This window comes from Emydura macquarii, unplaced genomic scaffold, assembly GCF_026122565.2.
Source record: "Emydura macquarii macquarii isolate MOO-44397 ecotype Brisbane River unplaced genomic scaffold, CSIRO-AGI_Emac_v2 contig_2897, whole genome shotgun sequence".
NCBI lineage: Eukaryota > Metazoa > Chordata > Testudines > Chelidae > Emydura > Emydura macquarii.
The window spans coordinates 53,700,638-53,714,998 of record NW_027133034.1 but is presented as its reverse complement, the minus strand read 5'-3'; the positions used below and the strand labels follow the sequence as shown (position 1 = coordinate 53,714,998).

The window sequence follows — 14,361 nt, the reverse complement described above, 5'->3', positions numbered from 1 at the left end:
AACAGAAAAGAGGAGAGCCTCGGTGATTGTGGAGAGGTACTCCTGCTTTCCATACATAGAAAAAGCTGGAAATATTTTTCTTGGCCTCTCAGATCTCTCTAGTCAAGTTGGGGGACAGTAGGGACAAACTGATCAAGACTTAAATTACCAGAAAACAAAGTTAAATCTTCTTGTGGGGACTTCAAGACTCTGCTTCAGAATCCCTGGAACTTAACACCGTGAGGCATAGAAGATCGAGAACATATAACAAGTTATTAATTTAGAATTGCCTTTTGTAGAAATGTAAATAAGCCTTGGATTGTGGTAGAGTAGCTCTAAATTTTATGATAAAAAGGAATCCACACATTTTATCATTGCTTATAAAGCAGGTAGTGAGGAGTTTTGAAGCCAAGCCAAGGTTTAATGTTTATAAATTGTCTGAAGCCATGAGATTAGTCTTCTCAAGTGTAGTGTGATAATACCTCAATGGTAAATGATAATACCTAGATGGTACATGTCTGTTTGAAACACAGTAGAATGAAAAATATTTTTTGGAATGATGTATACAGAGAAAGAAGCACAATCCAGTAGCTGTTGAAGCAAGATAAGAACCTAGTATCAGTCACTACCATTATGACATGCAAACAGGAACTTGTACTTCCTGAAACCTGCCTGTTTTTAATTGTCTGTCTGTTTTTAAAATGCCTTGACACTTTACAGTGTCTCAGTAGTATCTTTCTTTTGTGAGGATCCCTCAGGTTTTAAAGAACCTATTCACATTTTCAGTGGAGAAGCATGGGATCTTATCTCACTAACGCTAAACTCCAAACATTAAACAACTTTTAAGAAATGGAACTATAATAAAATGACGCATTCAAATATGAATTCAAGAATAAGCACACAAGACTACAGTATTCTGTACATATTAATCTGTTTAAATGGGTATTACATTTAAATCTCTATTTAAAGGAAAGTTACGGTTGCAAAGTCAAGTACTCAAAAACTAGGAAATTCTGGAATTAAGATTGCTTTAATTTGGCTCACTTGTGCATATATGATAGTCTTGAATTCCATTATTCATACTGTTCTTTCTTCACATGACGGTTGCCTCATTCGGTGCCCAGGATAGACTGTGCTCACTGAATGGGTAGGTATTAAATTTTTTTTTCTCATTCATTGTTTGATACTTTGCTTTCTTTGCTGCATGTCACGCAAACCTTAACAGAATATGGAATCATCCATTTTCTTATGTCCTCCTTATAGTACTCATCACTATAGTGTGTGAATGCTTCACAAATATTTATCTTTACAACACATGTGGGAGGTAAGGTGATGGTATTTTCTTTTTACAGGCTTAAATTGTGAAAAGTATCCATCAACTTGGGGTCCCCAACTTGAAATGTCAGGGGTCTGATTTTTTTCAGAGTACTTAACATTTTTGGAGCACTTTATATAATCACAGTACAGCTCCAATCAACTTCAGTTGGAGATGTGTATGTTCAGCACTCTTGCAAATAAATCCTCAGGTGTTTCAGATCAGCACCCATTTGGCCATCTGTGAAAATTTTGGCTTAAGTGACTTGCCCAGCATCAGATAAGAACTAGATCATAGTTTCTCAACCCATGGTACGTATGCGAGACACAGGCAGGGGGTACAAAGGGAAAAACAGAGTGAAGGGGAGGCAGGATAGACCGACTTCTGGGAAGCTGGATGGCAGCAGCCTACTTTCCACCCGGTCCCAGCTCCCAGATGGGAGGCGTGTGACAGCCCCCGGCTTCTGGGGGAGGCGGGCAGCAGCCCCCCCACTTCCCTCCGGGTCCCAGTTCCCAGGTAGGAGCCCGGTGGCAGCCCTCCTGCATCTTGCAAGCTGGCCTCACAGCTGGGTGGCAGCCACCCATACCCCGGCTCCGAGCCAAAGGACAGCTTCCAGTGCCCTGACTTGAATATGGGCAGCAGCTGCCTGCCCACATCCCTGCGTCCCAGCCAGTGCGGAAGCCTCCTCTGTCCCAGCTCGGATTGGGTGGCAGTTGCCTACCTTCCGGGCTGGCAGCCAGGCCGCAGCCAGCTGCAGCTTGCCCAGGTGGCAGCCCCTCTCTCTGGCTCAAAGGCCAGTGCCTAGAAAACTTGTAAATTTCACTGCTGTAGATGAGCAGTGAAATTGACAACTATGACAGCCCCAGATTTCACCAGTTATCCTCTCTCTCTCTCTCACACTCACACACACACACCCTCCTTCCCTGTCTCTCTCACCCCTTTCTCCTCTCAAATCTATGGCAAAAAATATGGCGCGGTGCTTTATATTCCCCAGGATTGGCATGCCACTCACTCTCCTAGTTTTGGCCAACATCACCTCTAGCCCAGGTACGTACTTGAGTTGTGCACCCCTGGTGTAAAGGTGGTAACCCCACCCACAGTAGATCTGACATCTGTCATATCACGGCGTTATATACTCAGCCCTTCTTCCAACATATGGCTCACATTAGTCTGTAAATATAAAATCCTGTGGTAAATTGAGTGTTGGGGTCCTTATTAAAATTTTCAGAAGTTAGGAGGTACTTGCTACTTAAAAGGTTAAGAAAAACTGAACTAGATTCTCTGCTACAATTTCTAAGGGTGGCATTCCATTACCTTAATTATGAGACCATCCTCTCTTTTGCTGCAGTCCTTTGCCTCTTTCATTACACACTTTCCAATTTCTGCAACAAATGAGGCTGAATTATTGCAGACAAGTCTCATTAATTCATAGACTTTAAGACCAGAAGGGATCAACATGATCATCTAGTTTGACCTCCTGCACATTGTGGGCCACAGAACCTTCCCCATCCATTCCTGTAATAGGCCCATAACCACTTGCTGAGTTACTGAAGTCCTCAAATCTTTATTAAAAGCTTCCTGTTACAGAGAATCCACCAATTACTTTAATTCAGGCCAGCAAGAAAGGTGAAAACTCCTCATGGTCTCTGCCCGATCTGACCTGGGGTGAAAATTTCTTCCTGACTCCAAATATGGCAATGACTGCAAATATGACCCTGAACATGTGAGTGAAACCCACCAGCTAGACAGATGGGAAATAATTCTTTGTAGTAACTCAGCCCTCCCTATCTGGTGTCCCATATTCAGCTGTTGGAGATATTTGCTAATAGTAGTCACAAATGGGCCATGTGCCATTGTAGGCAACTTCCCCATACTATTACCTCCAGAAACGTATCAAGCTCAGTCTTGAAACACCTTAAGTTTTATTTTTGTCCCACTTTTCCACTTGAAAGGCTGTTTCAGAACTTCACTTCGCTCCTGGTTAGAAACCTTTATCTAAGGGTGTGTCTTCACTGCTGTGGCGGCAGACATCAATTGAGTGGGTCTGTGTAAACCAATTCAGTTGATAGGAGAGTGCTCTTTGGTTGATTGAATTAATCCACCTTCCTGAAAGAAATAAGGCTGTGTTGATGGGCGGGCGTCTCCCGTTGACACAGCCCTGTGAAGACGCCATGTTACGTGAACATAAGTACGTCAATGGGAGATACGCCAGCTATATTACATAGTTTGCATATCTCTCATTGACCAGAACCATAAGTGTAGACCACCCCTAATTTCAAGCCTAAACTTGTTGGTGGCCAGTTTATCCATTTGTTCTTGTGCCAACATTGGCTCTTAACTTAAATAACTCCTCTCCCTGCCTGGTGTTTCTCTCTCTCGTATTTACAGAGTGCAATTGTGTCTCCCCTCAGCCTTTGTCTTGTTACATTAAAGAAGCCGTTTCTTAAGTCTCCTCTTTTTAAGTACGTTCTCCATTCTCTGATCAGTCTAGCAGCTTTTCTCTGCACTTATTCCAGTTTTGAATTCATGTTTCTTAAATATGGGAGACCCGACTTGCACAGAGTATTCCAGATGAGGTCTCACCAGTGCCTTGTACAGTGATAACACTTCCATTTCTCCACTGGAAACACCTTGCCTGAGGTGATACTGTACAACCCTGGTTCATTCCATGGTCACTTACTCATTTTGTACACAGAATGAGGCAGGAATCCTGTGTGAGAGAGAAAATACCATATTTCATCACACAAGAGGATTGATTTTTATTTGGATGGGCTACTTTAATTCTGACATTTCCAATTTTTTGCCTGTTTGGACTTTGCAGTCTTAATGTTTTTAATGTAGTTTTTTAATATGAATATGCCTAGATTAAAAAAAAAAAAAAAAAAAAAAAAAATAACTTGGCATACACAATTCCACCATATGCAAGATAGACCCCCCCAGCTGAGTCATTGGCTGGTCTGGAAACTAGATCTGCAGTACAGATTTCCACCACTTGTATGAATGGAATGTAGTAAGCTGTTAGCATCTACATGGGCCAGACACTAAAAGGGGATAAAACATACTTTGCTAGTGGGTTTCATGGATATTGCTGACTGCAGAGGAGTGTTGGGACTCAGGAGCCTTGGGTTTATTTCCATGTTCTGGTAGGGAGTGTGCTCTGTGGTATCAGACCCTTCTGGACCTCTTTCTGCCCCCCCTAGTGCCCTTGCCTATTACCGTGTCCTCTGCCCACACACGGTTGCGGTCCCTGTCTGCTTATCACAATCTACTCTAGCCCCTGCCTACTCCTCCTCCACTTTTCTGCATCTAGTGAGGCATCTTTCTCCTTCTTCTCTGTACTGTGTGGGTGGCAGCATGGCAAACATTTGAAGAACAGGAAAAGACAGGTGCGATGTCTACACTACCTTGCAGTTCAGACGACGGGGTGTGAACAGCAGTGTATATCGAAGTGCTGTGCTGTAACTCCCCCATGTGGACTCTGCAGGTGTGAATGAAAAGGTTCCTATTTTGAATTAATGTAGTTCACTTCAAATAGGACTACATTACCCATCTGTGGTATATGTTCCGTTGCAAGTTGGCTTTCAAGACCCTTTGTAAAGAGTCAAGGGTGAAGTGTCTTGCGTTAGAAAACAAATTATTGTATTTTGCATCTTTAGTCTTTATATATTTTAAATATTTGTCTGAACAGTTAAAGCTTTTAGGGTTTGCACTTTTTAGAAATGTTGAATTATTATTATTTATTATGGTAACATCTTGCAAGTGGATGCTACTTTCCCAGCCTACTCTAAACCAGACTATAAGGAGTGAGAATTGTTTGATTACAGAGCAGTTAGTCTTCAAACAAATTCGCTCTTCCTGTTTCTGGGTTTAATGAAGTCTTGCACAAAACCATTTTCAAACAACTGTACAGGAAACTGTCCTGGCAAAAGCCTTCCCCTCAGGGCTCCTCCTCACTGCTCGAATATGTTCCACACACACTCATTCTTGGCTCATCATTTTGCTCTCCTGGTCCTCACTTCCTCTCCCACAGACAAGGTAGTTAAGAATCCACCTGCAGCAGTGAGTCAGCACCTATTTAAAACTTTTAGCCAACTCATTTCTTGCTAACAAGGTGGGTGTGTTAGGGAACGTTGCTGTCTTGTTACACATTGCAAAGTCCCTATCAGATTTGGTGCTTTATTGTCATAGGAACTGTACAAACACAATTAAGACACATCCCTGTGCTGGGAAGTTTGCTGTCTAATTTAAGATGAGAAATACATACGAGCATAACCAAACACCTGAGGGGGATGAGGATCATTGTGATAAAATAACATGAGAGAGAAAATGTGGCCAACATTGTTTATTTTTATAGTTTACTTATTTAATATCTACCTATTTATAGTTTTTAAACCTCTATTTCCAATTAAAAGACATTTTTTTGATTACTTCCATTTTCTCCTCGCTTTTTCCTTCCCAAGTTTATTTGCTGTCCTCTTTCCCTAGAGTGGATAAGAATGGATTTATATGGGGAAATTAAAAAAAAATTATTTAAATCAGATTCTTTTATTTAACTTGGATTCTTAGGATTTGGTTATTAAATTATATTTTTCTTTTTAAAAATAAACCTCTTTAATATGAAATCTGAATTTAATACAAAATATATTAAGGCCTAAATTTATAATCTCAAAACATTTAAATAAATATGCTGTTGTATGTTTAATTAAATTCCAGTTACCATTCTAATACACCTTAACATAAATCATGAGCAAATTATTTATCTAGTAAATAAGCCCTATGTCACTTACCATTTTCTAACATACTGAAAAGTACAATAAATAAGAATCTGAAAATATTACGGTGAATAATTGCTTAAATAAATGTAAATAGGTATAGGGTACCCTCCTAGGAAGCAAAAACGTACCAAATCTATTGAAAAGGTTCTATTTAGTTGCAAATCAACATGTTTTAATGGTTAGATCAACCCATGAGAATGCACCTTTCTTTAGAAAAATAACTGAAATTCAAATGGAAAAGTTTATTAAAATCAGTGACTTTAAATTGAGACTTTCCATTTGGTGATTTTTAAAATCCACCCTATCCCCCACGTTCTCAGAAGTACACCTATGGTTAAGTTTGTGGTAGCAACTCGGACACCTGAGGAAAGGTTGATGTTGCAAGTTGCTACTTTTTTGCTGCTCCTCTATGTGCTGCCCAGGGAGAACATTTTAATTACTAGTCTATGTAAGATCAGTTGTAAAGTAGAAAGATATGTTATTCTGAATTGTCAGTCTGTAAACTCAAAATTGCAATCTGTGAACAAGTGGATTTTTTGTCATATACATCATCACCAGTAATAAAGGGTCTGCGAGCCAAATTAGGCCCAGTGATTCTAGAACAACTTCTCTTTTCCCATCAATGAGTTAGCACAAATGTCACTTTGGTACTTAGTAAACAATTATGTTGACTCACAGGGCACAGATTGCAGCTTACTCTTAGTTCTGTTGGTTCTGCTTTTTTATAAAAAAGCAGAATTGTATTTTTTACTATGTTACTAACGTAAGCAGATATGACTTTGAATACATATGGGAAGTAGTTTGGAGTTAGATGGGGTCATTTTTCAGAATAGACCTCCACTTCAGATTGGTGGCAGGGCATTCCTGTGGAAATATCAGACATACTGAAAGCCAGGACTGTACCATAAGAGGAATGGAGACAAGTCTGGTGTAGAAAAGTAACTTTTCAAGTCTATTCAGACAACTGTTTCCTTTGTCTTACCAAAACCCCATACCCTACATTAAAAGAATGTTTAGGTTGCAAAATGCCAGTTTTATGAACTTTCAAATGTCATGACCCATGGGTTTCAAACTTGGGTCTACAAGTTTCATGAGTTAGCTGTGCACCGATCTTCCACATGGCAGCCTGCTGGCAATAGCTTATCTGAGACCCATGAAGTCCAGCCCCAGTTGTGACATGCAGTATCCCATGTACACCCTTAGAGTGTGATTTGTGTATCATTCATGTTCACACTTAGTGTTACTGTATTGTCTAATGCAAAGTGTGTCATGTAAGATGTTTTTGGAATGTTTGTGACATGCTGAACCTTATTGTTATGGTATCATGTTTCCTTCTATGACATACATACATATATGAAACTGTCATATCCCCAAATGTGTGTCTCGTGGCTTGAATAGATGCAGGCAAACACTCACTGAGTGTTCATTGGCATGCATACAGGAACATGGACTGGCCTGAGCACCTTTGAGCACTTTCGCTCAAATAGAAGAAATCATGCCCATTGCCGGACCTGGCCAATCACCTGACTCCAGAGAGTTGAGGAAACTTGTTAAAGGAGAGAGGCATCTTTGTCTCAGGGCTCTCCCTTGGAATCCATGTACATAGCAACATCAAGGATACTGATAACTGCCCAAGGGGGGAGGAGGAGGAAGGGGCTGGCTACAAGAGGCATCGCAGCCAGCTGTTGGTAAACTAACATCACAGACTGAAAAGCTACTGAAATATTAAGCTTAGTTTAGGATGTGAATTACCTTTTAGTTAGTTGTGACCAACTCCTTGATTCATGTTAATCTGATTTGTAATCACTTAAAATCTTTCTGTAGTCAATAAACTAGTTTGTTTTATCTAAACAGTGCCTGTGGATTGTGTGTGTAGAGACTTCACTTAGTGACAGAGCTGGTGCATATCAATTTCTTTGATTGATTGATAAACAAATGTAAACGAGCTTGCTGGATGCCATGTACAGCACTGAACCCTGTAAAATGGCAGTTCCTGGGGTTGCATCTGGGATTGGGGGTGTTTGCTGGTGGTCAGTCCCATGAGTGGCTGGCCAGAAATGCTTCTTCACTGGGCCAGGAGCCAGTTACTTTAGGACTCTGTGCGTGGGCTAACCCAGGACTGGGTGGCTCACACAGTAAAGCAGAGTGAGTTGGGACCCAGGAATGAGGGAGTGGGGTGACACAGCTACACACCAGTCTAGATTGCAGGGGGAGAGCATCAGACCAGTGTGAGTCTCTAGAACAGGAAGCTGTCCTGAATAACTGGGCTCTGGTCTGGACTGCCTGCTTCACTGACGTAATCTGGCACCTTGACTTGTGGTTCTAGACCTGGTTTGTCTCCTGCTGCTGACCCTCTAGTATCCTGACCCAGCCTGGCTCTGGTTCCCTATGAATGGGTCTGATCTCCAGTTTCTCTCGTTTTTGACCTCCCAGTCTCCTGACCCAGCCAACTCTTGATTCCTGTCTTGTGATTGCAGACTCTGGCTCTGACTCTTCGGTCTCTCTGCCCGTGACCTGGCTGTGACCGAATGCTTGATTTTTTTTTTTTCCCAACCAAAATAATGTTGTTTTAATGTAACCTTTTAAATGTAATTTCCAAGTTTTTTTTATTTTAAATAAAACAGGTAAAATGATGTATTTTGCATAGCTATAGCAACCTATCCCAATCCGTGGAATGAATCCTCATTAGCATTTGAACCCTGAGCCTTCAGGACTGTAGCACAGACTGCTACTGCTTGAGCTACAGAGCTAATAACACTAACTGGCAGCAGAAGGCTGCTTTCAGGGGATGGGGGATGTATTTAGGTAAGCCTGGTTTTTGATTCACTCTCCCTGGAACTAGGGAATCTTCTGCCATATGTGTTAAACCAAGAGTGGGGATTGGTTGTTGCTATGTGCTGGATCCCAGAAAGCAGTTTTGAGGAGCCTGGCCTATCTTACTCCCCACATGGAGTGCCCAGATGTGTGTTTAAATGGGTCATTGGGGCCATGTGTTAGGTCCATGGTTTGGGGGTGAGGAGGTGGAGAGCAAGGCTCTCTTCTGTCTCCTTTGCTAAAGATACTTCAATAATTTCCTGGCATTCCCAGTGCAATACAGGGTGGATTAATTTAAATCACATGATTTTAAATCACATGATTTTAAATCAGAAAGCAGGAAACATTAATTTAAACAATCAATTTTAATGTTGTTTTGCTTTTGTACTTTTATGTTCCTAAAGAGAGGTCGATTCACAATGGTTGGTATAATTTGGTACTACTTTCTGCTACCCAGGAGCATATACTATATTCATACACATTTATTTAAGCAATTATATAGCTTAATATACATTTTTCAGATTCTTAATTTTTACATTTTTTATTACAAAATGGTGAGTGACACTTTCCTTAAGTCATAAATTTGTTTACTCACGATCTGTGTCAAACCAAGTAAATAGAAACTGGAATTTATTAAAAAAATGAACAAAACTAGTATTTTAAAATTGTTTATTAAATAAAACTGCCTTAAATGTGCTAGTTATATAAGAAGGAAGTTGAAAGTGCATTAACCGAATTATTAAACAAAGGAAGTACTGTGTGTAGTTAGTGAATTGAGCTGATTTTCTGGTCACTGTCCTTCAAGATTTTAGAACTAATAGTACTCTTTTTTTCTTGCAGCTCATTTTTATTCATAGATTTGAAGAGCAAAACAAGCTTTCCTACTTTTCCTTTTTTTTTTCTTTTTTTCCAATTTTGAATGAATTAGATATTGAGCTAAACTAGTTGAATAAACTGAAATGAAGAAATATTTTCTCTGCACCTGCAGAAGAGGCTACTGCTGTCAAAAGCTGGATTAGCACTGTAGTGAACTCTAGTTCCAGTTGCTTAACTAGTGACTTCTGCCCGTTCATTGGTTTAATTTTCTTTAAACTTTGGTAGCAAACATATACTGCTTAAATATTATTTTTCTTATTTAATTTAAATTATTTTAAATAGATTTTAGTAAACTTAGGCTTTAATATAGGTTGTCATAATTTGAAATTTTTTTTTACATACATTTAAAAAAAAACCTATTTAAATCTTTTTTTTTAATCCACCCTGTTGTAATGTGTGATGATGGTACTGGTACTATTGCTTTGGCAGTGGTTTGAACCGCAGTGGTGTGAGCCCAGCTGTGGAATTTTAGGCTTGCTACTCAAATTTTCCTGGGGAACCCAATTGAGAGAAGAGAATGGTAATAATTAATACTCTATTTCTCATCCAAATCTGCATGGAATTTCGTGGAAGAAAGAGAAGACACTTTTGTAAGTTTAGGGAATTCCCTCTGCCAAATATCAAAGGTCTGTTGCAGACAATGGAGATGTGAGAACAGTTTAAATAAAAGGTTGCAAAAATTCTTCATAATGAAAAGTATTTAGTAACTTATCTGCTTTGTATCTGTATATCTACATCTGTAGCTGTAATAGTATATATAAATATTAACTATCATGCTTTTTACTTTCCATTCTTTGACTCTTGGTCTCTGGTTGGCTGATCTAAGAGGCAATGGCACCTTACTACTAACACGTGGCTTATGTGCAATTTTATACAGTATCATTTTGTCCAAGAAGGTTTAATGAAGTATGGAATGTCATGTCCCTAGTTGTTGTTAATCAGGCTCCTTCAAGTTAACACAAACTAATGACTTCCAAGTAGGTAAGCATTGACTGTGCTTCACTGCACAAAGGAATTTTCCCATTATAATGTAGAAACCTGTATTTGATTGGAAGTGAGGCAGTAGTTAGCTAGCATTTATTCGCTGTAGTAATCCCAAGTAACTTGTTTCAATAAAAAGATTCTTTTGGTATTAATGATGGTTCATGTCTCACTCCCTCTCAGTATCCGGCCCAAGCCAGGGAAGCTAATGATCCAATTCATCCAAATTCATTGATGAATCCTGGTCACATGCTACCGGAGGCACATTGCACATATGCTAAGAAGAATGAGGGTAATGATTCCCTGACTATTGTGAGATGTGACATTGTGTAGCATGATATTTATAGTACAGATTTATTAGCCAACCTGTGATTTACTCAGAAATACTCCCTCAAAACTTGAAAATGGATAGCAATCTGATGATAAATCTTCACGTTTGAGAGACTAAGAAACAGAGTATACAGTAGAACCCCAGAGTTTTGATACCTTGGGAATGGAGGTTGTTCATAACGCTGAAATGTTTGTAAATCTGAACAAAACTTTATGATTGTTCTTCCAAAAGTTTACAACTGAACATTGACTGAATACAGCTTTGAAACTTTACTATGCAGAAGAGAAATGCTGCTTTTAACCATTTTAATTTAAATGAAACAAGCACAGAAACAGTTTCCTTATCATGTCAAATCTTTTTTAAACTTTCCCTTTTTTTTAGTAGTTTAACACAGTATTGTACTGCATTTACTTTTTTTGTCTCTGCTGCCGCCTGACTGTGTGCTTCTGGTTCCAAATGAGGTGTGTGGTTGACTGGTCAGTTCGTAACTCTGAGATTATACTGTGTAATACAAATACAAAGCTGGTTTCTGTTCATGGATTGCTAAGAGGAGATAGGTGCCTCCCTATAGCCCAGACTTAAGTACCTGTCTCTCTGAGGGTGTAGTCTTAGTACACACTCCAGCCATCAGCATCTTCTACTGGCTAGTTTAGGGGGGAGCCGCCTAGCATGCTGGATTTTGTGGATGGCATTCTAAGACTTCTATCTCTCCGCATTCATTGTAAGGGGAGCCTAGATGCCTAACTCAAGCTTTGTGTATTGCAGTGTTGTTCCTGTGACTCCTCATAGCACCTAACTTTGGCTGAGACACTGAGGCCATGTCTACATGTATAACACTAGAGCAGTGCGGTTGTACCGATACAGCTGTGCCGCTTCAGTGTGTCTGGTGAAGATGCTCTATGCCGACAGGAAGAGCTGTCTTGCCAACAGAGCGCTGTGCACACTAGTGCTTATGAAGGTGTAACTTATGTAGTTCGGAGTGGAATATTCATACCCAGAGCAAAGTAAATTTTGCCACCATAGGCAGTATTGTAGACATAGCTTGAGTGTTGCACCACCTAAGCCCCTTTTTGGATCTTGACCTTAATGCATGGTTTCCTGTGGTCTTCCTTTTCATTCAGTGTTCTGTAGAAGCACGTTTATGCCCAGCACCACTTCAGTGCACTTTACAGGTTTAGTAAATGCAATGGATGTTAATTCAGAGAATTGTTTTCATAACGTTGTTCATTATTGCAGGTCATATCCTAATGTCTAAATCTAGACATTGCGTTGGGCATTTGTCTCTTTATATGAAATGAGGAAAAAATGGGGGTAGGAGTGTGTGTGTATAACAATACGTTATACTGTATATGCTTTTGAAATGTTTTCTATCATGTCAGAAATATGCTAATGCAAATATGGTGGTGATTTGGCATCCTCAAAGGAAAAAGCTATGTGTTGATAACTCTTGTATTTTCCATACAGTGATGTGTATATATAGAAGCATTTTTAGGTTTATTAAACAGCTTGATCTTCAGGTCTATAAGGGTGTAATGATATCAAGTTAATTGCTATAAGAACAGTTTTAATTACTTAACATGCAGTTATAAAACTGTAAAATAGCATTAGTGGTTTGTAAATAACTTTGACTGTGTTTGACTTTTTCCAATGCTGCATATTTCAGCAAATGAAAGTATAAATTCAGTTTAAACTTATGAATACTATAGATATACACTAAGAAGAATATTCCTTTTCTCTCTCATCATAGCAGAACAACAAAACAAATTAACAATACTACCAGAATTAGATTTTTCTAAACAGTTGTCATTCCCTCATCTCCTCTCAATATTCATATATACATTTATAGTTTTGCTATCAAGATGATTTTTGGTGGAGGAGATCTGACATATCATATATTTTTTTAATTAGGAAATCCTAAAGGTACAGATTTTATGGGCAGAGTTTGAAGGGATGCTTTTGTTCTATTTGAGTAGGCTGGCCTACACATTCTATATCTTACTTTAGAACATTTTAGTAGTATTCCTGAGAATCATAACTATCCAGTTTGTTGGTATGCCATACTAAATCAATTATTCCTCCTGTGGTAACATTTAACAGGATTATTCCTAGAGTTGATGTCATTGATGATGCTGTAGTATACAAAGAGGTAATCAAGACCCCCACGTTGAATTCTGTTCCCTTTCTACATAGAGAAAAATCAGTGATTTAACTAGATGAAAAGCTCAAAATGGATAGAGACTAAAATTGACTTCATCAAGACTGCATTGCATCTGAATCACAAAATATTGGAAGGCAGCATTTTTAGCACTGAGATGGGACTTTAGGATATTCTTGTACTATGGCTTACTCTGTCACTTATTGTTTGATCATGAACATGTAACTGAACCTTTTTCTGCATTAATTTTACTATGTGTAATAAAGTACATATCTTTTAAAAATGGTTTGAGATCCTAAGATGCAATAGAAGTAAAAAGTATTAAAGGAAGCTGTATTTAGAACACAATCTGTTAAACCATTTTTTAGGAATTATGTAACATACGTGTCTGTGAACAAATCAATCAATTACACCTAATGTTGTAGCAATCACTTTGCAGTTAGGTGTTAGTTGTTAGCTTAAATTTAAAGGAAATTGCTTCCTGTGTCTGGAAAGACATTATTTTAAACCATCAAAATAACTTGAACTTGAACTTTTTATTAGAAACTATTTGATAATTATGGAAACAAGTTAGCTCATTTTGGTAAGATTGCATTTCTGTAGTGCATTTTTTTTAGTGTTTGTTTTCATTATTAGCAAGAGTAATTCTTCTTCAAGAGCTTGCTCATGTCTATTCCTTGCTAGGTGTGTGTATGCTGCATGCACAGTTGCTGGAGATTTTTCACTTAGTGGAAACCATAGGGCCAGCTCTAGTGCCCTCTGGAGCTGTGCCCATATGTGCCAATATAAGGGGCACCACTGGCCTGCCCCCTCTCAATTTCTTCTTACTGCCCATGACGGTTGCTGAAACAACAACTCCTTGCTCTGGCAAGGTTTCTTCCCAGTGGTTTTCGGACTCTTCTTCATTTGTAGTGCTAATAGTTTAGTGTATATAGAAGTCAAGGGACTTCTCATCCCAGGGGCCGGGCATGCCCTGGTTCCCAGGTGTCAAACCCTATGTCTCCTGTGGCAAACCTGTGCTCATGAGTGATCTGCTTGAAGTGCTTGGGGGAATCTCACGTAAAGGACAAGTGTCAAATTTGCCGGGACTTCAAACCCTGCACAAAAAAGGATGAGGACGTCAGGCTAAAGGCTA

General features: G+C 39.2%; 1 protein-coding gene across 8 annotated transcripts in view; it reads left to right on the top strand.

The window, feature by feature from the left end:
* The window catches only part of ERBIN (erbb2 interacting protein), a 220,635-nt gene that overhangs the window by 43,182 nt on the left and 163,092 nt on the right, over positions 1-14,361 (top strand). Inside the window, exon 3 of one of the 8 annotated variants that reach the window (XM_067568850.1) lies at positions 1,104-1,126. The exons of the other annotated variants lie outside the window; for them this stretch is intronic. The gene's annotated coding sequence lies outside the window, so the exon portion shown is untranslated. The remainder of the gene's footprint in view (positions 1-1,103; positions 1,127-14,361) is intronic. 8 annotated transcript variants of the gene reach the window in all.